The 23,405-nt window shown below is 24.6% G+C and overlaps 1 non-coding gene across 1 annotated transcript; it reads left to right on the top strand.

Moving 5' to 3' along the window:
* The first annotated feature begins 22,717 nt into the window (after positions 1-22,717).
* LOC145845295 (U6 spliceosomal RNA) lies at positions 22,718-22,824 on the top strand. The gene has a single exon (XR_014370339.1). It is a non-coding gene; the product is annotated as a U6 spliceosomal RNA (small nuclear RNA).
* Positions 22,825-23,405: the final 581 nt, after the last annotated feature.

The following is a 23,405-nucleotide window of genomic DNA, read 5'->3' as shown; positions in this document are numbered from 1 at the left end:
TAAAAACAAACTTTGTTTTCTTCCTTTAAAAATTATAACTTATTTTATTTTTTAATATTAGTGAAATAAACATATTCAAAAAACTTTTATTTATATGAAAATTTATTTTTTTTAATAAATGCTTCATTATAATAAAACATACATTTTATTGAACCTTTTTAAATTTGTTTTTTTAACTTTACAAAATTTTTCAATTCTAAAACTTAAAAACAGCTTAAACTAGTTTTAAATTAACACTTTTTCATGTTATTATGATAAGTTTATAACTTTTGAAAGCCTGCTTGTAAAAAAAGCTTTTGTATTAAACTTAAAATTTAAAAGCTTAATATTAGTAAATAAACTAAGACTATGAACAATTTAAATCGAGATTTCGCAGTTTAATCTAAATCACATAGTTATTAAAGTTAAATAAAATTTTTATAGAAAATAAATTTATGAACAGCAGACTCTTAACTACTTTTTTCATATAGCAAAAAAAAGTTAAGTAAAAAGATAATAGTTTTCTGCCCTTTTTTCGCATTATAATTGTCTTAATATTTAAAACTTTCAAATTTTATCTTTTATAGTTTACAAAACTGAGAATTTAATTTTTACTTTTCAAACTCGAACATTATTCTAGTGAATATTTAATATCTTCTTTAGATTGACATTGAACCTGAAGTGTTTTATGTTATATTATGTTTTAAAGATGTTTCAATACTGCTAATAATACAGTCTGTGGATTTTTCATAGTTAAGTTTAAAGTTTTCATAAACTAAGAAAAAAATTAAGTAAACAACTTTAGTTTTCAAATTTTTCTAAATTTTTTATCTACCAACATAGTTACCACGTTTTTTTAGCTCTTTTCTTTAATTAATAACTAATTTTGTTATTATATTCTAGCCAACAGTTAATTAATATGTACTAACTAACAATATCTGCATTTTTAACGAAAACTAGTTAATCTTTTTTTTTAGTTTTGTTTTAAACTTTTTTTTGTAATGTAAATGTTTTAGTAAATAATCACAATAGAGCGTTAATGAAAAAAGGTTAAGATAAACATATACTTCTAAACGTTATTTGAGACAAATACACAATGTTTTTATCTAACTTACTCAATCGAGACAAAGTTTAGATATACAAAAGTGCTTTTCCAATTAAAAAATAATACTTTCCAAAACTTACTTACTTATTAATACTATAATATAAAAACTAAACTACAACATAACTTTAGTAATGATACATTAAGAATTTGTAGTGTAAGTTTAGATATTAAAATCATATCAATTAAACGAACATAACTTTAATCAAGACTTACAACAAAAAATGAAAAAGTTCTCGAAGTGAGAAGAAAATATCCGACTAGTTATTTATCAAAACTGAATCTCGTTTTAATATCTAAATAATTTTTAAAGGGCACAAGTTAAGGTATTTTTTTGGCGTAATATTTTGTAACTTGCAACACGGATATTTGCGCATAAGTGACGGTTTGTGTAAAAGTACGTTCACTTGCAAATATGCGTCTAAATGCTTTAAAATTCAAAATTAACACTTTTTAAGTAAACTTTAAATTTCATCTCAAATCAGATAACTTGAATGTATGCGCTTAATATTAATTAAATACCAACATGTGCCACATTTTAAAGTAGTCTTAGCAGTATGACTATGAAGATTAATTTTTGAACTGATTTAATAATTGTAGTAATTGGTAGAAGAGTCTTCAACACTTGATTTTATTACTCTAGATTACACGATCTAAAGTAGTTTTTGCAAATACATATTAATGATTAAGTATTCGTTGTGTATGTTAAAGATACTGAAGTTTTGTAAAGAGTTTGAAAAAATATATTGTCTTCTTATAGCTCTTACTTTACGACAAACGATATTCTTCAATTCGTTTGTTAGCAATAACCTTGCAATGTATGACCATAACTTAAGAATTATTCCTACTTAGCTCTTTTATGCTTTTTAAAACATTTACAAGTTTTTAGCCAAGTCAAACTTTTTAACGTAAAATTTTACAATGTCAGTGCTGATTGAAATTTTTAAGCGTTTAGTGCCTAAAATTTTGCTTATATGAAAAATTGTTGAGTGTACAATTTTTTTAAATCCTAGGTTTTTGAGATGTAAAGTAAGAATTTTTTTGCAAAACAAAAAACACTGTAGACAAAATTTTAAGTTTAAAAGTACAAGTTAGGCTTATCAACTAAAATAGAAATCATAAAAAACTTTTATTCGTAAATTTACTAAGCTCTTAAAAATTAGGCGTCTTCAGTCTCTGTTTCATTTTTTTTACAATTAAGTTTTTGTTTGTTTAGTAAAAGAGCACATGTTTTCTTTTTGATTGTTGTCCTTGCTAATAACTTTTGATATGATATTAATTATTTAAAATTTTCAGTTTTGATTAAAAAAATCTGAATAATAAAATATTTATGCTTTAGTTCTATACTTCATCAATAAACAGCAGCAAAGTTAGGAGTTTTTAATCTTCTTTTTTACTAAAACGCAGTGGTTAAAAAAATTCTTTACAATTATTTTTTTCTGATTTTTTTAAACATAAGTATTCATTTATTTAAAGCTTATATACCACTAAACTTTTATTTTTACAAATGTTATACTTTTACAAACTTAAGTTGTTATAGACAAGGGTCAGCAAACTGCGGCCCGCGGGCCAAATGCGGCCCGCGAAGGTTAAATCTGCGGCCCGCGAGCACGTTATTTTTTTGAATGAGCTGCGGCCCGCGAAAGAAAATTTTGCGGCCCGCGAGCATGCAAATGTGGCCCGCTAAGCAAAAAAGTATTTTAAGTTAAATTTGTTTGATTAATTTAGCTTTAAGTTCCTGTATAACATTTTTAAACAATTTAAAGACTTTACTGATTTAGCTTTAAAATGTGAAAAAGACAGGTTAGCATTCCACAAGGTTTTGTTTCTCAATTTCATAATAACTTTCTTCATACAACAGCAAATTATTTTCTAAAAAAAGAGTGTAAAAAGTGCTTTGAATTAGTAAGATAGTTATAAAATACCTATTTGGGAAAAACTAAATGTAAATGCTTTCCATTTTGTACAAAAGTAATGCACAGTAATTAACTAAAATGTCTTTTCTTAACAGTTTAGTTTTTTTTCACACGTTTTTTATACCTAAGTTTCTATTACAGATGTTCTATTACTAAATGTTATATTCTAGTGTGCACAAAATAATTTAAACTAACATCATAATAATAATAATAATAAAATGATAATAAAATAATATAATAATAATAAGAAGAAGAAATAAGGTTAATTTTATTTTGAATTTGACACTTTTGATTTTTTTAAAGTTTCTTTTGCATTTTAAACTAATTCCTATGCACACCAATGAACAAAGATGCTCATATTTTAAACTACTTTTTATTTAATACTTAAGGAGATAAAATTTAGTTTATGCATAATTTTCTAACACTATTGTTTTACATGTAATATCTAAGTTTGTATTGACACATTTAAAACAAAATATATGAAATAAATTAAAAAAAGGTAAAAATTTTTGTTTTTGTTAGGTATACTTTTTTATTTTTCAAACAATGTTTTTTGTCAAAATAAGTTAATTTTTATGCGTTGCACACTAATATAAACAGTTGCTGTTTTTTGGAACTACCTACTTAATACAAACTTAGTTGAAAAATAATAATTTATTAAGTTTGTACATTTTTAATCAAAATAGTTCAAATTCGACCAAATAAATAAATAAAAATTCCCACACTCAGACTAAGACTATTTGAAGACTTCAAATCTCAGGCCAATTTAATCATTTTTTAGTATTAGGCTTGAATTGTTTTTTGTATGCTAAAATATCAGGCTAGTTTTGCTCACTCAGACTGACTTTTTTGCTTAAAAGAGTGGTAAATTAAATTTATGATGAATGTTTTGTTCAATGCACAGTGTTAGTTTGAATTAAAATATATTTTTAATTTTAAGTCTTGCAGCTGATATAATTTGAAATATTATTTGTAGTAAATGTATACATAAAAGTGTAAACAACTAAATTTGCTAAAAAATCCCGGTAAAGCTTTGAATTTGACACTTTATACTTAAAAAATCTGTAAAAGCCTTGAATTTGAAAATTATGGAAAAAACCTTGAATTTTATTTAATTTTTACATGTAAAGTAAAGAAATTTCGATTTTACACCTAAAATATACCATATAAATATTCTGAATTAAAAAATACATTTAAAGTAGCTTAACAGTATCTTTTGAATTTTTTTATATCATTCAAGACAGTTTTTGTTTACCTTTAATTTAATATGTACTGAAAATAGAAGCAACAAGTTGTACTTTTAAAAACTTTTTATTGGTGCATTGCACTTTTGCTTTTAAAATATATTTACCTATTGTTGTGCTTTGTATTGGAACTAAACCTAGAAATTCTCTAAAATGTCAAAATTAGTAATACTTCCTGTAATAAAAATTCTAAAACAAGCAATATCTGTCGTATCAGTTTTCACATCTTAACAGATTTATTTAAGTCCTAATTTGGTTTAATCGGCTTTATAATCTTAAGACATTTCTTAAACACGATTTCTTGTTGATATTGAAGAAACAAACAAAAAAAAATTATTAACCCAAACACAAATTATATAAATAAGTTTTCAACTTTAAACGGTATCTTTTTTTAGTAATTACTTTTGCTACTTTATAACTTGCCATAACAATTTTTTCTGGTCACTCTGTAGTTACTGAAAATAATCATGTGCGTTGTTAAAACTGACTTAAGCAATTTTTTTTTGTTTCTCTCAATAACTCCAAACTAACGTATTATAGTTCTTATAGATCCTCTTATAATTCACATTTGCTCTTTTTAAATGCAATATTTTTATTGCAGATAAAGAATTGCTATAGTGCTCAATAAAAAATAGGTTTTTATAATTCATTAATAGCTTAATAAATTTCTATACATTTGTTAAAAATGTTTAAAAACTTAATTGTCAATTCAAGCTGAATTATAGTAATTTTTTAAATATATAATTAATTCACTGTTAATAAACTTCGGTATGAACTTTGTTTTAAACAGGGTTGCAAAACAAACAGGCCAGTTTATTATTATTTTTTTATTTTAGATTAGGTTAAAGCTGTATAAGATTTTTTTATAAAACTCAGCTGTATCTGAAACTTTCATTTCAAAAACGTAGAACAAATCTTTGACTTCTCAGAATAGTTTTTATGACTGTAATGAAGTTTACTAATTGTATTTTTTTTGTCTATTTAATAAATGTGCTTTGTATGATAATAATATTTTAGTTATGTATTTAAGCTTGATTAACAGAAAGTTTTTAGCCATTTTAACTTTTAATAAACTTAAAATATAATTCAAACATTTTTGCTTTTGCAACCGTGTAAAAGGCTAATTATTAAGTAATAAGGTATTTTATTGAAGGATTCCAGCACTAAAAAAAATTATTTAGCTTATATACAGTATCAACAGGTATTAATTTCATTTAAGTAATTACTGAATTTTCTAAAGAAGGGAAACTATTAAAGACACAAAACCTATTTTCAAAAGTTAACATTTTTTTTAGAATATGAAAAGGTGGTTCATAATATAAAAAATATATAAAAAAGACCCCTAAATGTTTTTCAAGCTCTGTTTTTATAGAGAGTTATGTAGTAAATAAAATAATAAAAATACTTTATTAAGTGTTATTTACTAAGTGTTTAAGAAAGTACATATTTTATTAAGACTTAAGTATATTAAACAATTTAAATTCTATTCCAATAGATATTAATATATTAAATAGGCATTCTATGTGTAGCTAAAAGTCATTTAAAGTAATAAAGTAAATAAAAGTAAAACTATCTTTGGTATGACCAAAACTAAAGCCGAAAGATTACTCAAATATAACTAAAACTGTGGCCCGCGAAGATTTTGAAAACTTGAAATTTGGCCCGCGAGCACCAACTGCCTGCCGACCCCTGTTATAGAGTATAGGACGACTATTTGCTAATAGTTTTTTAAACTAAGATTTACACCGAATTTTATTATTTGACTCTATATTAATTGAACTCTATAGACTTTTAAGTTCTTGTAGAATATAATTTTGCATTTAGTTTTTTCTTTCAATAACAAAAATATAAAATTTGATAGATTATTAATACTATCAATAAACTAAAGAGGTTTAACATATTAAATGCGTAGCTATAAATATAATCAGTTTATATTTTTTAATTTTTACAGTTATAAAAATTTTTCAATTTATAATCTACCTAAATAGAAAAATAAAACAGACTGTCGTAACTAAAATTCGTGTTGTTTTTAACTTTTAAAACGAACACTTTGTTTACTTTCTCTCGTCAATTGTACTTTGGAGTTTGTTTTTAGCTAGTTGCAAAATTAATAGTTACAAATCGCCAAAAATTGCTCGAGCATGACGTTTGAATCTAAAACAAAAACAACTTATTCAGTTTTCAGAACTCTCAATTTCTTGAAATCTGGCAACCCTGCTTTATTACAATGAATATTTAAATTACAACGCAGTAGTTCTCTAAAATTCCAAAAAAAAAGACTCTTTGTAAGCAATGAAGTTATTCCAGTTTTGTTACTCGTAAAAGCTTTCTTAACTCATACTTTCTAGTGATTTACCAATAATACATAACTTCTACTAATAACTTAGAAAAATAATGAAAATGTGTATTAGTATTTTATATTAAAAAAAATTATATACTAATTTGCAAGACATTTAAAGACATTATAACTAATTGATTATATTTATATAAACGTTCAAGCTTGAGAACAGCCAATATAAAGTTAAAAAATAAACATAAAACCAAAAAAAAAAGCCCTGTTTGAAAAATTTGTATATTCTACATTCGAAATTAGTTTTTCTAAACAACCTTTAAGAACTGATGAAATTAACTTCAGATTCACTTTTATTGATTTTTGATAGTGACAAGAGCAGAATTATTTTGAAAAATACAATTATTTTATATTATTAGTTTTTTTAGTAATGGTTTGTTTTATGACATATATACATTAATGTAAGTTGTTATTTTAAATTTGCGTAAATAAAAGTATTAAAATTGACTAAGTTGGTAAAACTGTAAGTGTTATTTACACATGAAAATGATTTTGTCATAAATTTATAAAAAAAATTTATGAAGAGCTAGTTGAAAAAGAATAAAAGTATAAAAAAGTTGTTTTTATTTAACTATGATAATAAAATATGTTTTGTATAAAAGTATTACTTCATTTTTTACTAACTTGTTATATTTTTCATTAAGACACTAATTAAGTAATACTCTTAAAGAAACTATATTTTATTATCAAAGTTAAATGAAAACAATTTTTTATACTTTTATTTAAATATAATTTTGTTTTTAAATTACCATTTGGTTTAAGTTTTTTTGAACTTTAGTTTTTAAATTGCCAATTAGTTCAGTTAGTTTAAATGTACCAGTAAAACTATATATGTGTTTATTTTTCATTGGTTAGTATAAATTAAAATAAAAAGTTTGTGGTATATTAACTTTGTGGTATATAGTCAGTATATTAGTCAACTTATACAAGGATATTTTGTTACCTTTAACCAGGGGTTTTTCAAGTCACGGGGATTTATATATATATAAAGCTGATCACGGGTCATCAAGTTATTTATGATAATTGCAGTAATTTATTAAAAAGTAAACATTTTAAGCAAAAACGTAGTAAAATAAGCAATAATAAAGCATTGGTAGTCACTAAATATTCAATTAGATTTTAATTGTAAATTTTTACCTCAAAATATTCAATTATTTTTTAATAAAGTTTTTCTAGCTAAAAATACATCGCGGGCCACATTTTGACGACCCTGCCTAAACCAACAGTAACTTAAAATTAGTTGATTTCTATACACATAGAAAGCTCTTTCAAGTAAAACCTTCAAACATTATTGCTATATTGGTTTTTTTTTATGTACTTTATAGTTTTAACTAGAGGTAAAAGAATTTTTTTGCTGTAGGCAAGATTTACAAGATAAGTCTTTCGCAAGCCGTACTTCTTAATAAATTTCTTAGTGAGTTTTGTATTTTTAAAAGATACATTTTAAAAGTAAAGTTAAAAAAAAATATATTTAATAAAAAATGCTGTATACTAGAAATAAAATTAACAGCACGTTTCTAAGTATTTATTTTAAAAAATAGCTTTAATTGATTTCTTTCTAAAATTTTTTGTAGGCTGTACGTTGCCTATCCCTAACCTAGTGTAGTCACTTATTAAAAAATTAATAAAGTAAAAGCGTTTTAGTAATGATATTATATTAACATCAACATTATTCCATTTATAAATATTATGCAAAAACTGTAAATACCGGTAAGCTTCTAATAAAGTTTTAATGAAAACTTACATTAAATAAGTTCAATTGAAAAATGTCTGAAAACTTTAACTATGGATATTTTTTTCTAGAATTAATTCCTTCTAGAAAACTTAAGAACAATATACATGAATAGTTTTGATTTGAGCTAGTAAGAAGCTAATTAAACTATTTACAAATCTAACTATAACCGGTTTAAACCAATTTGGTTGGAACTTTTTCTACTAGGCGGGTTAGAATTACCAAAAACTATTTCGCAGTCAAATAATGTTAAAAAAGTCTTTGCGGGCTGCGTTATTTTTGAAAACAGTGTTATAAAAATCAAAAGTATATTTGCAGTAAAACTTCAATCAAGATTATCAATTAATTCCCTTGTATAAGTTTTAAAATTCAAATTAAAAACACAGTTCACAGTTTATTAAATAAGGTAGATGTTTTTAGTCTTAATATGGGTCGCAAGGCGGGTCTGCCCCACAGGCTGTAAATTACCAACCTCTAGTCTAGACTAAACGTTACTTTTAGAAAAATTATAAGCTTAGGTTGTTTTTTCAAAGACATCAGTTTTAATAAAATATCTTGTTCTGGAAGCTTTATATTCAGAAGCATTATATTACTAGGACTGTTTTTTAATTTGTAGTTTTCATTACTGAAAGTAACATATACCATTTTGTTATAAATAAGTGAATATTTTATAATAGAATTAGATAAATTTTACATACATTTAAGTGTAAAATAGTAAATTTTATTAGATTTTGATAAAAATAACTAAAATTCTTATTACTTTTAACATAATACAAAAGTTTTGTATCCTGAACAAGACATTAAACTGTATACGTGATGTATGACACGATAAATGAAAGGTTTTTTCGTGCACCAGGTCCTTTGACTAAACTTATTGGCACTTTTTTTTTTTGTTGGTCCAAAAAACTTTATACAAATTCACTATTTGTGTATAGTATATATGTAAGCTATAGCTGTTTTTAATTAGAGAAAATAAATGTTTTTTAGTAAGATCATAGTAATTAGCGTTCGGATATGCTTTTATTTGGAATTAGTTTATAATAATCAAATTGAGTTGTCATTTTTTAGTAACCTTTGCTTGCTAAGTATTTCAAGTTAAGAATTTGTACTTATTTAAAAGTTTATAAGGGAGCTAAAGTTTGTAATTCCTAAAGTAAAAATATAAATCCTAAACAAGCTTGTTAAATGCATCTGTTGAAATAGCTACGCTGCTTTAATAATGAAAAATACTTATGTTTAATGACAAATCGTGTCAATCTAAAGTTTCCATAACTTAAAAAAAATTATTCATTTAAAAAGAATTTAAAGAACTTAGTTTTTTACAATTCCAGTTGAAAAATATCAAATTATACAAAGTAAGTATAAAACAATGTATATCAATAATAAATTAGCTCTAGAAAAAATATTAAAAGCTCCAGAACGTATAACTGTTCTTAGTACCGATAAACTTTATAAAATTTTAGAAAACTTATTTCTGTTATTTCATATAATTTTCTTATTTTTTAACTTTTTGAAGTTTTACTGTAGTTATTTGCTATAATTAATTATCAAGTATAGTTAAATACTGTCTGTCTAATAATTAGTTTCCATTGTGCTACTAATTTGATAAAGAATTTAAAGTTATAATTTAAAAAAAAAACTTAATTTAAACTAAATATATTGATTCATCAGTTAATATTGATAATTATACACAAAGATGAGAAATAATAAAAAATATACGCAAAAATAACACTAAATACTTGAAAAATTAAAATAAATTTTATCTTCTGCAGCAAATACAAATAAGTATGTCAGAACACTTCGAAATATTTAACTTCGATGCTGAAATGCTTGAGCTAGTAACAGCTCAAAAGGAAAACAAAAAAAAACTTCAAAAAATCCAGAGTCAAATATACAGTTTCGAAGGAGATTACATTGAGGAAACGTGTAAGTACGGAAACATCTTGAATGGTTGGGATAAACATCTGAGAAACGGCACTATCAATAAAAATGATAAAAATAAGGTTGGAAAGCCTTACAAAGTTGAAGAGAGTGACAGATTGTTTAGTTTATCTTCTGTGAATTACAAGTCGTTCATCTCGCAAAAGAAGACCGATCAAGTTGAAGATGCCGCTAGCTGTGAAGAGTTATGTAAAAATGAGTTGATAAGCGTTGAGAAGAAACGTGAAACTGATGCAAGTGAAGCTAGCGATGTGGAAATAAACTCGTTGAATCAAAACTCACCTCTATCTGGAACAAAAATCATAAAATTGGAACGGCAAGTTCATATTAAAGAGGAATTACCGCCAGTAAAAAAAAATGAAACCGGAAGTGATAACGAAATGAGACAAATGAATGAAAATAGACCTCCTATTGTGCTAAAAATAAAAACAAAGTATTTTATAAAGAAAAAAACTACTAGAAAAAGAAAAAAGTTGGTAGATGAAAATTATGCTCCAGTAAAAAAAGTTGAAATCATAAATGATAATGAAATGAAACAAATGAATGAAAATAGACCTCCTATTGTACTAAAAATAAAAAGAAAATATTTTAAAATGAAAAATACTACTAGTAAAAGAAAAAAGTTTAAAAATAAAGACCTAGCCCCTTCAAAGAAGTTGAGAACAGAAAAGCGAGTAAAACATGATGCGGAAATTAGAGCGCCGCTTAGATTGAATCCAAATGCTAAAAAAAAAAATAAGGTAGTAACATTTGAAGGAAGAGAAACGCTTCAGATAGCGTCAACAAAGAAAGCGATAAAGACTGAAAATCACCTTCTATCTCCGCAAGTGGTGTAAAACAGTCAACAAGCGTATGAAGATTCCAGCTAAATAGTATAGAAGTCATAATAGAAGTTGTTACACTTTGATTTATTTTAAACCTTTAAAAATGATCATTATATTTTATGGTTTTATAGAGAAAAGTTTTACATTTTTTTTGAATGTTTGATACATAAGTAGAAACGCTATGGTTAAAGTTTATAGTGTGTAAGTTAAATTTTAAAGTACGGTTTTACATGTTTTCAATTTTCATTAAAAATTGTTATTACTTGTTTTCAATTTCATAAAACACTTAACAAGTAATTTTCTGTAAAATATAGTAGTAACTTCATATTTTACAAGTAATTTCTGCTATCTTTTAGAAGTTTTAAAAAAAGATGGTAAAACAGTTATTGATTAGGTGTTATAATAACTGAAACTCTAAAACGTATTTAAAATACTAACTTTTATTTATAACAAATTTTGTAATTAGACTGTAATTAGACTGTAATTACAACAACTCTTTTGAATTTGTTCACCTAATACATCTTGTAAAATTTATATTTGTTTTTTACTTGCTATTTGCTATAGATGTAGGTTATTTTTGACTAAACTATAAGTGTTCACATTGATTTACATTGCTTAAAAAATAGTTTTAAATAAAAGTTATTAATATACGGCTATCTTGAATTTTTATAAAAAATATTTTTTTTTAAATATATAGTATAAAAAAACAAATTCTAGAATGTACTCAAACAAATGAATAAAATTTAACTAAAGAGGATTACTACAATCTATACGTACTTTAAATGTAATATTTTTTTTTATTATAGGAAATATTATAGCTTTTTCGAATGCTTGAGCACTAAACTGAACCGCACAACATCAGTTCATGCGACATTCTCCGACTTTATTTTACAGCTAAAAATGCTATTTTAATAAAATGTATAACATAGAATATTGGTTTTGTTTTATATAGATAAAGTTTTAAGTAAAATGTATTTTTTCTAAAAAGTATTAGGTTTAGATGTTATCGTTGTGTATAGTTAGGCTCTGATTAATATTAATAACTACGAACTAAAACTTTTCTTTAACTATTCAAGATTAAAAAGTATTTTTATCCATAACTGTAGTGTGAAAAACTTTGTTACGTGTCAGTAGATTACGAATTGAAGCATTGCTTTATGTACAATTAATTCAATGAAATTCCAGTTTTATAATAGTTCTCTAAATAATACATCTATCAAGTAATTTTTTTATACACTAAAAAGTTATATGCAATTCGTATTTAATATTTGACCTTTTAGTTAAAAACTTAGCTATGAGTTTAATCAATTGAATTGATAATAAATTATACGAGACTACTTAAACAACTGTGTGTATCAAAGTTACCAAATCTACGTTTTAAAGTTCTTTAGAAACCAGCTTAAAAATTAACTTGTAAATAATAGTGCTATTTATAAGGCTTTTCAAAAAGTTTTGATACTTAACTTACAGCAGATTTATTTTAAGACTTTTTTTAATTTTAAGTTAAAAATTAGATCATTTCATATATAACTTAAATACGTTTTTGGTTATATGATCATTTTCAAGTAAAACATTGTTTTAAGAAAATAATGAAAGCGATTTGCACAGTAATTTATAGTTTGAACAGACGAAAAGATGCTCAAAAACTTTGGTCAAGGATCTGGGTGCAAAAAATTTTTTTCTTCTATTTATAAGTAATAGTAAATTCAATATATGTTATATGTATCTAAATTGCATATTGTATCTAATAAATAGTAATTATGGCTTATATTTCAATTAATACACATGTAAACCTACTTTATCATCTACTCTTTTCTTGCAGTACTTACTATTTTTGCAAAACTCCGTGGAACTGTGTTAACTTGTTTATCACAGAGAAAAATATCTCAGATCAATAAAGAAAAGTAATGTTAAAACTTATTTTAATATATATTCATACGAACTTGCTTTGCTAGGATCTGTATTACCAAACAAGTTTCTTGAATTTTGAATATTTATAGACAACATAAATTAAGTGTGGCTTATATTTTCAGACTTTTCCATGGCATCCATAAACATTTTAAAACTTTTTATTGTAGATGCAAAATACTAGGAAAAACTAACTTGCTTCAATTTGTTAGATAGTATAAACAAACTTTTAGTGGACTACAACATGGTGGAGTGATTGGTCCACTTTTATTTATGATATTAATTGATGTAATAAAATTAAAAAAGAGGTTGATAATTAAATTACAGTAACATGAAATTAATTTCAGATACTTTTAAAATATTTATTTAGCCAAATATTGCTTTACAATCATCCCTAGATAATGTTTATAATGGCCAGGAACAAAAAAACTAAGTTAATCCTTATAAATGTCAAGTTTTTAATATCCACAAAAGCGAATCTTACCCAACTAATCTCTTAGTTGATAACATTAACTTACTCTCAACCACAGTATTTAAAGACTTGGTAATATACATTTCTGCAAATTAAAAGTTGAACAATCGTATTTTCTATATATACCAAATTTCATCAGTATCATCCTACCAAACATTAAACAATTTAAATCTAACTTAATAACTAGTATGACAAAATAATTCATATTAAGCTTGTCTTAAATTGAAGTTCAACACTCCACTTTTTTCTCTATATCTTATAAAATAAAAATATAGTTATATGTAGTACAACAGCGGAACAATCATTATGACATCAATAAGTAATTTTTCCTGCTTAAAAAACCTCTAAACAAGTCATCATCGTGAGAGGTTGACCTTAGTTGGTAAATAGAAAGACTTTTAAATTAAACTTTAAATTGAATTTTTTTTTCAAAACATTTTCATACCTTACTAAAACTGCTTATGCACACTAAACTAAATACTTTCTATTTCTAACATCGTTTTTACATAGCTTTTAAATTTATACGTTTTAAATGTTGAAACACTTTTCCTAACCAATTGTTACGTAATTAAAGATTTTATAGTTTACAGCATACATTTCACAAGCTTTACTTTATAAATTTTTGTAAACTCTACATAAAAGTATTATACTATAAAAAAAAGACGAGATATGGAGATCAAAAGTAAGAAAAGCTTACATTATAAAATAGCGGTATGTTTTACTTATCTTTTAATCAATGGAATTATTATTATAAAGATTACAGCACTTAAAAATATTTAGTTTTACAAAAAAAATGTTTTTTTATTTATGATTAAAATTAACTTGTTAATACTAGGATGGAACATTAAATGACTACCCTGAAATTGAAAAATTTCCAGGAAATGATCCAAATGAAATATCGGAGGAAGCTCGTGCAAAAGCAATAGAAATGGAACTTGCATTGTTACAGTTCCACTATGAATTTTCTGAAAACGATCTTGAAAAAGCTTCAAATGAGCAAATAAATGGATCAAATAATAAATCTCAAAAATGTAATACTGAAATCAAACTTTCTGAAAAACAGGATAAAGAACTTTCGAAATTAAAAGAAACTAAACACGTCGAAAAAAAAGTTAACTCTAAAAAAAATCTTAAAATGGATAACCATACAAAGTATGGGTTTAAAATGAACTCAATGAATAAAAACAAACACTTTTACAAGCCAGACCCTATCCGTGATCAACAACGATTTGCAAATGAAGAAATAGAATCAAAGCTGCTCGAGTTTGAGGACTATGAGTTTAGACTGGATGATGATTTTATTGGCAGTGGCAGAAAAGTTTACAACTCATACAAAACTATCAGTAGGAATTTTTACAACAGTGAAGATTTGTCCATTGATCCGAGAAAACTGGCTGATGATCTTGAGCTGAAGTTGTATGAGCACAGCAGAAACAACGAAAGAAACTTAGATGAATGTTTATTCCGTGAACCAAACTTGAAAGATGGAAAAGTTACTTCAATTCCAGATGTGGATTTAAATGATGATGAAATGTTGAACATGAGAACAGAAGACAGCTTAGAAGATTGCCGCGTTTCAATAAAACAATGCAACGAAGTTTTATGCGAAAAAGATGTGGAGTTTGAAGAGTTTGCAGCCGATTCGAGCCATGTTGCTTTTTTGTACGAATAAATTTTATATTGCAAAATCTTTTTGTTTCGTATTTTAAGGAACAATCCTTACGGAGTTAGGAAGTAAGGTAGTGAAAACACATAAATAAGTCAGTTAATTTGTTTTACTAAAGTTGAATTTGTTTCCGAAATATTTTTTAGTATTTTAAACTTTATCGTTTATGAAACGCTTATTGATAAAATTTAGTAATGATTCAAGCTATAACTTGATGCTTAAAGTTGATAATTTCTGTTTAGTTAAAAAGCTACGATTTTGAAAATATAGACATTGTAAAAGGCTGTTAAGGTTCAAAGAAAATTTGTTTCAGACTTTAAGATATTTTTTGAGTGGGCAAATCCTGAGACGCAATTTTATTAAGGAAGTGTTTATATAAAATAATTTCAGGTCGCATTAACTCATTAAACTAATTTAATTTTTAGGTCGACACGTTTATGGTGAACAGTTTAAACATATTTTAAAGAACAGCTGAAAAAAAACGCAGTATAAACTTTTTTTTAATTTTAGTTAAAAATATTGGGGAATCGCTTATTTCAGTTTATTTAAAGTTTGATATAATGAGAAAAACAAATAAAAAAGAGTTTAGGTTCAACATCTATAAGTTTTTAAAACTGCTAATCTTATAGCTTTTTTTTCAAACAAAAAACACAAAACAAATAATTTTATAAATTACTAAGCACAATTAGAAAATTATAATTGTTTGAATTATTTTTTATTAACAAGTTTCCGCTTAAAGATATAAAAATAACAACTTAAACAAAAAGTTAATTATGCTTGAAAGTTTGGTTTAAAAAAGGTTATAGGCATATTGTATGCGCAACTTTTTTGTATTTTAATTCTTTCTTTATTATATTCAGTTTATAATTTATTTGGCTTAAGCTTAAAACTATGAAACCAACGAATTAAATGTTGTAAAGCAGAAAATTTACTAAATCAAATGTTGAAGTACTTTATCTTTATATAGTTTATGAAAATCAATGCATTAGAAAAACAGTAATAAAAACTTTTGATTCAAAGATTAAGTTTTTGGCCGTTTTGTAAGTAAGCAGAAATGTAATCACTTTAACTAAATTAAGAGTTATACTAAAACTTATTATCTTATGTCTTTTATAATAATCATTGTTTATATTTTATTTTTAGATGAATTGCTAAGCTATTATTTTTAAGTTACTTATACTGTTAATAAAAAATAGCAGGCATATTAAAGTATCAGAAAATATTAAACAAATCTATGAAAATTAAAACTTATCTTAATAAGTTTAATGTAATTTAAAGCCAGATAATGTCTTATAAAGTTATTATATATATGTAGATATAAGTCTTTTAAAAGTTTAAATGTAGAAAAAAAATTAAAGTACTTATAGTATAAAATGTATCTTTCTTAATTTAATTGTTGCACTTTATTTAAATCTTAAATATATATTTTTGCTGAAAAAAGTTTTATTTAGAAAGTTTGATCTAAATCCTGAGTTATGACAACAATCAATAACGAAAATTTTCATAATACAAGTTAGTTTTTGCTTCATCAAAAATAAGCAAAAAACTCTCAACTAGTAAAGTGTTTAATGTTATTTCAAAAACAAAGTAGTTTAGAATAATCATCAAAATTTTTCAACCAAGTATTTTTACAAAAGAATGTTTTTAAATTATTAAGTGAACACCTTGATATGAAAAAAATCACTAGTGCCTAGTTTCCTGTATTCTTTAACTTTTTTTTAGTCTTAAAATTTTCAGTTTTAATTTTTAATTAAAATTTTTTACCATAGTTAACTTTAAGTCTGTACGACAAAATATAGAAAAATTTTATTTTATAAATATTTAAAAATTTAGCATCGTTTATATTTTGTATAATATTGAAATAGTAGTTTTTATACGGCTTTTTTATTTTAAAGCTAGTTTGTTGTAAATACTAATGAAAGTATAGTCAAACTTTTTTAGTTTGTCGACTTTGTATGAAGTTTAAAATATAATACAGTATTTTGTTATAATTGCTGTACCTTTACTAATTGTAAGTAGTAAAACCTTAATTTTGGTACAAAATAAAATTTATAATATTTAAAAAAAAATTTATAAAAAAAATAACTGCGAAATTGTACATATATTGAAATTGATTTACAACAAATTGAAATAAGAAAAAATTATTTAAAAAATTCATAAATTTTTCATTTACATAACATATCTGTTATAGCAAAACATGTGCTAATACTTGTATTTTTTTTATTAAATTTATAGATAAGTTTAAAGGTAGCCTTATTAATTATTATAAGTGTTTTCTTAAGAATATTTAAAATTTTAAAGTTACCGATGCAAAAATATCAAAAATATGGACATAAGCTTAGTTCTCATTACGAAGTTATGTAATAAGAAAAGTTGTTTAGTTTTATCTTTTACACTAGATAAAAATCTCACTGTTATATTGAAACATTTTTTCTAAAACTAATTGACTATGTACGACATTGTATTCACTTCTTTACTGTGTCAATTAAATTGGTGCTAACTGTGTAAGCAGCTTGCCCAACAAAAATTAAGCATTTAAACAACTTATATCAAAACAAAATATTGAATTGATATAAAATTGTAAAACTTTTCTACAGCTAACACGACAAACCTCTACAACGATGTTAATATTTTGAACGTTGTAAATAATAAAGAAGAAAAATACGACCATGTGAAATTGATACTTTTAATTAGCGTGATTTGCGCATTTGTTTGCTTTGTTCTTTACTTCTTATATCCAAGGTTAGTTTAAAATGTTTAGAGAACTTAATTATAAACAGTTATAATTAAAAGCTATTGTTTTTTGACCCTTAAATAAATTCTAAAGACAATATTTGCTAAAAAATGTATATGATATTTTCTTTATTTTTTTTAAATTTATTTTGTTTACTTTGAAAACAAATTTATTAGAAAACTTTAAACTGTGTTTAGCTATTTTGAACCTAAACTAACTTAAGCATGTTAAACATATGCTTAATTAACAAAAATGTTTTAAAATATATTATTCATATTGTAGAAAATATTTAGGCTACCTGTTATTTTCTCTTAAAGTAAACTTCAACTCTATTTAGTGACAATTTAAGTACATTCTTAAAATGTTGTACAAAAGTATCTACAAACTTGTAAATTAGATTTAATTATAATTTTTTACAACACAAACAAGTTTTCTAGTTTAATAAGCTGCATCCAATACTTCTTAAGACTTAATAATAAAAATAAGTAGTCTCGTTTAAAAACAGTTGTTTGTTTTTTAATTATAAAAATATAAAGACTGTTTTAAAGACAAAAAGTTACATTCTTTTTTCAATATTTTGTTAGTAAAATATTGAAAAAATTAAGATACAAGAAAAACAAACTGAAAAATCAAGAAGAAAAAGTTGATAGGAAGGCTTTAGAAGTAGAAAAAAGAACAGCTTTTGAAGAAAACGTCCATTACAGTAGGAGACCCACTATCGTTGAAGTAGAAAAAAACAGTTTTGAAAAAAAGCGTAAAGATCTAGTTTTGGAGCTGAATAAAAAGTTTAACTCAGAACCTACTAAACCTCCTAGTCCTATCTAATCTTATAAAATTCGTGATATGTTAAGCGGGAAACTATATTAAAATTTACTACCTTTTTCCTAAAGCACTTTAAAACAAATGCGTTATAACACAATTTATATTGAATACGATATCATTGCTTTGGATCTAAAAAACAATCGGTAATCATATTTAATTCAAATAAATTGTTTAGTTTAAAATGAATTAAACTTTTTACATTAGTTTGTGTTTGTTGCTTTTAAAGTTTCTTATCAATTTATTCTATTTATTTACTTTAAAATGCGCGGGAAGTTATCAATAAGCGCAAACCACTGCATCAAAATAAGAACAATAAGTAATGAAATGAAATAAAGTTTGTGTTTACTTTTTTTAATATTGAATAAGAAAATTCTTAAGTCAGGCATGAATTAGTTTATTTATGGTTTCTTAAATACTAAAAGTTAAGTTTTCTACTAAATTTTACTAGTGTGAAAATATTTGTAGCAAACGTTGATAGACTGTAGTAAGTTCAAACACTGAAACAGTGTAAAAATAGTTTAGTTAATAACTTACTTTTTTTCAATCATCTTTTTACAACTTTTGTAAGCGCATGCTTAAATATTTGTTCAGACAAAGACAATAATAATAATAACAACTTTAGAATAATGTAAAAACAAATTACATAAAAAACCAAATAAACTCAACTTTTTTTGTTTTACTTATTTAAAATAAATAAATCTAAGCAATAGCAGCAAAAAGATAATGACAATAGGGGAAGCTATTGATAGAAGTTAAATTAGACCTAATATTTAATTTATTAAAATAAATTAAAGTTTCGCTAAAAAATAGAACAAGTTGTTTATTAGCTACACAATGAAGTTTTTGTATAACTATTTTACCTAACTGGTTAGTAAAAGAGACTTAAATTTTCAAAAAGACCCTTCTAAAAAATAAAAAAAGCCATGGCCCCCTCCGACAGGATTTCTTAGAATACTGCTACTAAATACGCCTGAGACCTTTTTTTTTTTTCATTAACTCGAATATATCTAGTGTAAGTTTTAAATTATGGCCTCACATTAAGTAGTATACTATAGTTTATTGAACGACAAAAAAAAGACGCTCAAAATATTTGGTTCTAGGACCTGGTGCACGAAAAAACCTTTTGGGTTATCGGTATGCAGTTTATTTTACTTATGTGTTCTTTTGTCAATTTAAAATATATTTGTATACAAATCGTTATCCGTTACTAGAATATTTTAATTACCTTGTTTAAATTTACAATTCTATTATATTTGAATTTAGTTTTCGAAAAGCAAAAAAAAAACTTCCTTTTTTTTGGAGTTATAAATAATAATTAAAGTATAATAAACAATAATCTAGTAATATGATGTATGAATAATAATCTAAATATATGAAACTGAAAGAAACTGATTGCAGAAAACAAAGTCTTTCCTAACTAACTGGATCCAGATCCGGATGTTTTTTTCATTAAGAATTTGGATCCGGTAGATCACTAGCGAAATGACACTTTCGCACAAAAGTGGAAATATTTTTGAAAACTAGATACATTTAACTGTACTGCTATCTTAAAGCTTATAAACTAAAATTTTCTTATAAAAGCGTAAAATTATTATACGCTTCTTTTTATTTTTTTCATTGGTACTCAAAATGTTTTGGTTAATAACTAAAAAACAACTATCTTTTTTTGTTATGCACATTTGTTTAATTTTATTTAACAAGCACAATCGCGGGCAGAAACTTTTTGCTTGGCGACCAATATACGGCTCGTGGACGGAACTAATATATAAATAATAATAGTTAGAACTTTAAAAACTTGCTGATATGATAATACACCTTAAAAATGAATTAGTAATTTATATAATTACTTAAAAAATATTTGCTAAATGTTTGAGTTTCATAAAAGATGAAAAATATTAGTCAATGTTAAATAATAAAAGTTTACAGTATCAATTATTTTAAGTTTTTTTTTTTTGTTTTAGTCTAAGCGTTAGTTTATATCTAAGCTTTCGCGAAGTTGTTTTATGATGTCAAAATAGAGATATCATTTAGAAACGAGTACTTTGAAGATAGTGTATTACAGTTTGTTCTGACCGCATATCCAGTGTATATTTGCTTGGGTTGGTGCTGCTACTTGTCATTTAAAGCCAACTTCATTAGTATGCATAAAGTAATTGTGAGATATGTTTGTCGCATGCCTGCACTAATTCAAACAAATTCCTTGTCTGTAACACTGGGGCTCTGAAATTTAGTGATGTGTTTAATTTGCAAGTTTATAAGTTGATGCTTAATACTTTGAAAGGATTCGAGGTTGATTAAGTTGTTTACTCCAGTAAGTATAGTTAATACACACAAAACCAGACGTTCTAAAAATATTTCTTTATTTAATTATTATTACAGGGCTTGGCCAAAGCTTCTTTAGGTGTTTGAGTCCTAAGAGTGGTCTAATGTTCCATAATTTTTAAAAACATTAAAAAGTATCAGTTTAATTAAAATTAAAGGTAAAATTTAAAAAAAATTATAGTTGATCCAGTATACTGAGAAAGTTTAGAATGCTTTGATTAGGTAATTTGTATAACATGCATATATTGTTTAATTCTTTTATTTATCTGTTTATCTTAATATATATATATGGTCAGTTTTGTTTGTGTTAATTTTAATTTACGGTTATCTAGTTTTGGTCTATTGATAAGGAGAAATATTTGTATAGGTATTCATAATTGTTTATTTGCAGTTTTCTAGTTTGTTATGTTTTATTTGTTAGCTGTATATACATCTATTATTGCATTTTTTTTTTATTGGGCTGTATTTTGTTCTACCTTTACAAGTTTAGAAACTTTAATTTTTCTTAATAGGTTTTTTTTCTTTAGTAACATTACAGTAAAATAGTCGTTTAATAGGTTTTAAGATAGTTATTAGGTGTTAATATAATTTCTTATATAAATAGTTTAATGTGTTTTTTCAATAACTGGTTGTGAGTTCACTCTAGTGACAATGATCACATGGTTGGATTTTTGGTGTGATTTTTTTTTGTAGCGCCAGTGAACACTTGCTTGGGAATTTTAGTTCGGTGATTTTACCACACTTTGTGGTGTTTATTGATTAGATTTTAGCCTTGTGAGTGTTCTTCAAATGGTTTGTCAACAAGGGTTTTTTGTTTGTTTAAAAGATAGTTTTTTTTTTCGAATAATTAAAAGTTTAATATTAATGGGGCAGGTAAAATTACACATGATGTAACAAATTCGCTTTTCTTTATAACACATTTATCGTTGCAAAGGGTAGAGGTTGAGACTAATGTTTTTTTTTACCATAAAATATACATTTCTTTATTGATTAGTTTTTAGTTCATTGATTATTTTTTAATGACAACTAAATAAATTTAAAAAAAAGATACAAATTTCAACAACAGCTCATCATGTTAAATAATAAATACAAGCATATTTGCAGTGTTACGAAGAGTAATCCTTTTATATATCTTAACTTTAACATCAAAGCAAATGAATTATGTTTATGGGTCGTGTAGTTATAAGGCATTTAACTTACGTACTTAATTTTTCTAATGTAGTTAATAAACTTAAACTTTTCGTAAACAAAATTTAGAATTTTAAAGAAGTTTTTATAAACATTTATAAAGCTGTAAAAACTATATTTAAATAGATTTATCAAAGTAATGTTGTTACAATGTTCTAAACAGAATAGTAATCATATAAAAGCAACAACTACTCATGTATAGTTTTTAGATTAAAAATGAACTGTATATACATTTTATGAAATTTAGCACAAACTATTGAACATGACACTTTTGTATTTAGTTTAATCTAGGGATAGGCAACAAAGTGAAAATGACCGACCCGCAAATGTTTAAAAAGTTTAAGTAAGTACATACTTTCATTTTTACAAATATTTACATGTCACGATGCACAAAGTTGTCTGTTGAATAAAGAAAAAATGTCTCTATTGTATTGTGACGTCACAATATGCAGCGCACAAGCGTTTGCAACAAACTGAACCGACGCGTATATATACGAGCTTAGTTCATTAACTTTACGTACTTGCTTCGGCAGTACATATACTAAAATTGGAACGATACAGAGAAGATTAGCATGGCCCCTGCGCAAGGATGACACGCAAAATCGTGAAGCGTTCCTACTTTTTTAATTACCCAGTTTATTTTTCATTTAAAATATTTGTTAAATATTTGAGAATCACAGTCAGCGTCAGTATTTACTTAATTTATAAAATAAGGAGGATTTAAAAAAAATATGGGAACTCTGTTGAATATTTTGTAAAAGTATAATAATAAATGCAGAACAATTCTTTCATTCACTTATTTAAAAAATACTTTTACACATTTCTAAGCTGGTATATTTTATTTTACGTAAAACTTTTCTCAGATAAAACTAACTTTACTTTTTTTTAAATTTACTTTTAGTTAGCAGCAACAAAACATTTTTGATTGTTTATTTTAGTAGAAAAATTGTTTCTCCATAAAAATCATGTATCTTTTAACAAATATATAACTAGGCATCATATCAATCAATGTTTTAATTATTAGTTTGTCTTTAAATAAGTTAAACAACAAGCTTATTTTTTACAGAGCTTTAAAACTCTCTTTATCATTTGCTTTTTAACACTATTTATAGCAACTGTTATCTAGGTAACTAAAAAATATTTTTTTGCCAAAACAAGCAGAAACAAAATTAACAGTTATCTGAACAACAAAGTTAGAGTTAATC

This window comes from Thalia democratica, chromosome 9 (assembly GCF_965202585.1).
Source record: "Thalia democratica chromosome 9, ktThaDemo2.hap1.1, whole genome shotgun sequence".
In the NCBI taxonomy this organism is placed as follows: Eukaryota; Metazoa; Chordata; class Thaliacea; order Salpida; family Salpidae; genus Thalia; species Thalia democratica.
Note: the sequence above shows the minus strand (reverse complement) of the source record. Positions and strands in the feature narration are given on the sequence as shown.